The 3801-nt window shown below is 61.7% G+C and overlaps 1 long non-coding RNA gene across 6 annotated transcripts in view; it reads left to right on the top strand.

Annotated features, from left to right (window-relative positions):
* Window positions 1–6: 6 nt before the first annotated feature.
* Window positions 7–3801, top strand: part of LOC144231625 (uncharacterized) — a 6165-nt gene continuing 2370 nt past the window's right edge. The window contains exons 1-3 of one of the 6 annotated variants that reach the window (XR_013335120.1): window positions 7–161; window positions 3114–3237; window positions 3482–3643. This is a non-coding gene — a long non-coding RNA (uncharacterized LOC144231625). Of the gene's footprint in view, window positions 199–289; window positions 1107–1878; window positions 3238–3481; window positions 3644–3801 lie in introns of those variants that run through there. The other 5 variants (XR_013335118.1, XR_013335117.1, XR_013335119.1 and 2 more) reach the window with 5 other exon arrangements.

Raw genomic sequence — 3801 nt, 5'->3', positions numbered from 1 at the left:
GACACCTGGGCGTGGGCCTCCCGCGTGGCCCTGGGGAGAGCAGCCGGCCCCTCCTCCCGTGGCCCCGAGCACCGCAGCTCCGCGAGCGCGGGCTCTTGCCGGCCCCCGTGGCGTCGCCCGCGCCTGGCCGGGCACCGGCACGCGTGGAGGAAGGTCACTAGGTGCGCGCGGCGGGAAGGCGGACGCCGCCACGGGGAGGTGCGGCGCTTCTGCGGGCTCCCTGCTGAGAGGCAGCCCCGGGAGGCTGGGGTGGGGGTNGGCGTCGGGGGCGGGGGCGGGGGCGAGAGGGGCGAGGGGCCCTCCCGGCTGGGCGCCGTCCCCAGGACTCCCACTCCAGGCTGTGGCCCCCGCACTGTGGATCCACGTATTGTGCGTCGGGGTCGCTTGTCAGACCTGGTGGGCACCTCAGGGCACCGGGGGCGAGGGTGGGTCTAAGAGCCCCTGCCCTCGGGAAGCCCCGGGGCCAGTGGGGGAGACAGACGAGCCACCACCGTTCCCACAAGCTGGCTAGTTTGTGGTAGGTGCTGCGGCCCGGGCTGCAGCCTCAGCGCCGTCGCCCCTCGCCCACCCCGCCACCCCTAGAGCCGCGGCGACGCCTGCTGGACCGAGAGGAGGGCTGCAGGCACCGTGCGATCCAGACGCAGACCGCACCTGGCACTTCCGCTCCCCGCCCCCGCCAGCCCGGGGGTGGGGGGCTCTCCGCGCAGTACCCCTCTCGGCTGAGCTGTGCGCCTGTTGGCTCTCAGCACCGCCACCCCCGGGCAAACATCTGTGCTCAGTGGCGGGAGCTGTCTGAGGTGTCTGTCTGTCTGTCTGCCTGTCTGGGAAATTCCCCTGGTGAGTCCTTTCTGGGAATTCCTGAGCGAGAAGATTAGTCTTCCAGGTGCCCTCGGAGAGGCCGGCCTCTGGGGAGGGGTGCTGCCCACCTGCGGGGGTGCGGCACGGCCGTCCTGCCAGCGCCCGTTCTGGTCTGGAAGCAGAGCCACCTGACGGCCACGCCCTGGCCCAGGGCCCTGTGGTTGGAGGCGGGACGCCCAGAGCCAGTGTCCTGGGGCACTGTCAGCACCCAGCCTCTGGGCAGCCGGTGAGGCGGGAGGGGACTGCTGGTGAGTCCTGGGCCCCTGCCCTGCCCGCTCTGTGTTCTTTTGAAAAAGAAAGTGTATGTTTCCCACTTTATTAGTGATGTGAGCACGTTTTTCAAAAGCTGGAAAACCGAGGACAGGAGTGTAAAGGGGCCGGTGACCGCCAGCCACGGCTGACACCTATGCCCCTTCCCTGCTTGAGATTCTGTTTGCTTGCCTCAGATAGTGTGCTAAATATGACTCATTTCTATTGTGTGCTTCTTTCTTCCCTTTTAACTTCCATGCTGTACACTCTTTGTAAACAACATTTTTAATGGCAACATAAGTGCGTGTCTCTCAGAGTTGGCCACTGTAAAGAAGCTGGGTCTGGGTAGAAATAAATAAAAGCATCCACACACACCCCCTCAAGCGCTCCTCATTTGCTAAGCACAGTTGGTTGCTTCTTAGAACTTACGGATAACCCTGACCTTGACTTTCACTCAGCAAGCATTTACGGAGCGCCCACCGTGGCCGGGGCTCTGGATTAGGGCCGGGGGCTTAGTGCCGGGCAGTAGGCGAGGGCCCTGCTCCCACGGAGCTCACACTGTAGACGAACTCGACATCTGCTTTCTTACATTTTGGAGAATTTAAAAAAAAAATCTTTTTTCGCCGTTTTTATTTATTTCTAGGAGAGAGAGAGAGAGAGAGACAGCGTGAGCAGGGGAGGGTCAGAGAGAGAGGGAGACACAGACTCTGAAACAGGCTCCAGGCTCTGAGCTGGCAGTCAACACAGAGCCCGACGCGGGGCTCGAACCCACGAACCGCGAGATCATGACCTAAGCGAAAGTCGGACGCTTAACCGACTAAGCCATCCAGGCGCCCCCATTTTGGAGAATTTTGATATTGCCGCACGGAAGCCAGATTCTTTTGACCACTGGTCCAGGCCTCTTGCTGAGGGTCATGGCGGCCAGAACCTACTGGGTCTGTCCCCCTGGGGATTTTCCAGCTCGAGAGGGGGGGCAGGTGGAATTCTCCCCCTGGGAGACCCCTCAGAGAAGAGGAGGCTGGGCGGGATGGCGGGGCCGGGCAGGCAGTGCTAAGGACTAAGGGGCTGCACAGAAAGCAGAAACACCAGAAGGTGTTTTGTGCGGCTGCCTCTTCCACCAAAAATTGACTAATCACTCCCATCAGACACTGTCCTGGGAGGCACTGGGGACATATCCTTGCCCTAAAGTAATCTAGTCTCCTGGCAAATATGTAATTAGGATATGAGATAAGAATGATAACAGGCATAAGAGAAGCAACAGGCTGTGGGCTCACAGAGGAAGGAACGTTTGCTTGGGGTGAGGAGGGCTTCACAGAGGAGGAGACGTTTGAAATGGGTTTTGGATGGTGCGTAGGCACATTCAGAGAGGAGGGAGAGGGGAGGCTGTGCGGGAGCACTCTGGGGGGGCTGCAGGTACTGGATGGGTCTGGGGGCGTGGCACGGGGTCAGCGCAGAAGGAGGTTTGGGGGTCACGTCGCCAAGGTCCTTGAGTCCAGGCTTGGGATTTTGACATCGTTCTGTAGCTCGTGGGCACTTGAGCAGAGCACACAAGGTTTGTATTTTAGACTGTGGGTCAAGGAGGGGGCTCCGTGTGCGGGGCCAGGGGACAGCCAAGCCACAGGCCTGAGGCAGGGAGGAGTCAGGTGGCTGTGTGGGCAGAAACGCCACTTCCCCATAGGGGGTGCAGGACAGGACGGGGCCTGGGGGGGGCGGTAAGCCAAGTACCGGTTTGAGCAGGAGGTTTTACGTTTCCTCCAGGACAGAGCGCTCTGGAAACAGGGCGGCCCCTCCTCCGTGGGGTCACGAAGCCAGTGCCCTCTGCTTGTCCACTCTGCTGCCCTCACCACCCTGGTCACACGACGGTGGCCTCTGGCCACAGAGCTACGTGTCCGCCGTGGCAGCCACAGGAAGAAGGGGTGGGGGTGAGAGGTCAGCTCCTTTTAAAGGTCTCTTCTAATCTGGTAAGAAAATCTTTTCTAGCAACTTCCTAGACCGATTACTCTCAGGGGGAAGAAGTGGCTCCGTGTCTGCAGCTGCACCTGCATCTTTGAAGAAGGAGAAGGGGCCGCTCTGTCCGGGTCGGGGCCTGTCTCCCCCACGTGGCACCTGCTTTGCTCCCAGGAGAGACCTGTGAGTCTGGGAGGGGTGAGCACCCAACGGTGGCCAGCGCTGCTCCGGACGCCCAGGGGTGGGTCCAAAGGGCAGCTGGAGGTGGGGGCCTGGAGCTCAGGAGGGTGGGGAGCCTTGGTCTCTAGGCAGGGAAGGAGGGCAGGCTGGGTATGGGGCTAGGACCCCCCACCGCACACACCTCAGGTGCCTCCCAGAGCAGTGCCTGTCCTCCTGTGAAGGTCAAGGGGTTAATGACTTCTTCCAGCGCAGCAGACCTGCCTAGGGAGTGACGGCCAGGCTCACCACGACGTTTTCCAAGACCACCGACTCACCAAGACCCCAGGCTCGGGGCCTCTGCTCCTGGCTGCCCGGGAAGACACGAGCTCCGGGCCGCCATCCTCGATGAACACCCGGGCCCCAAGCAAAGGTGGGACTCACTCCTGTCCGACTCTCCGAGATGCTCTCTTCCTGTCCGCTCTCTCTGTCTTAACGAACTCTGTTCTCACTTCCTCTCGGCTCAAGTTTGATTTCCATCCTGCGTGAAGCCCAGACCCTCTGGGCTGCTCCTGCGGGCCCCCCCCCCCT

The sequence above is a fragment of the Crocuta crocuta genome, unplaced genomic scaffold, assembly GCF_008692635.1.
Source record: "Crocuta crocuta isolate KB4526 unplaced genomic scaffold, BGI_CrCroc_1.0 scaffold528, whole genome shotgun sequence".
NCBI classification, from domain to species: Eukaryota; Metazoa; Chordata; class Mammalia; order Carnivora; family Hyaenidae; genus Crocuta; species Crocuta crocuta.
The sequence above is the reverse complement of the archived record's forward strand: the minus strand, read 5'-3'. Positions and strand labels throughout refer to the sequence as shown.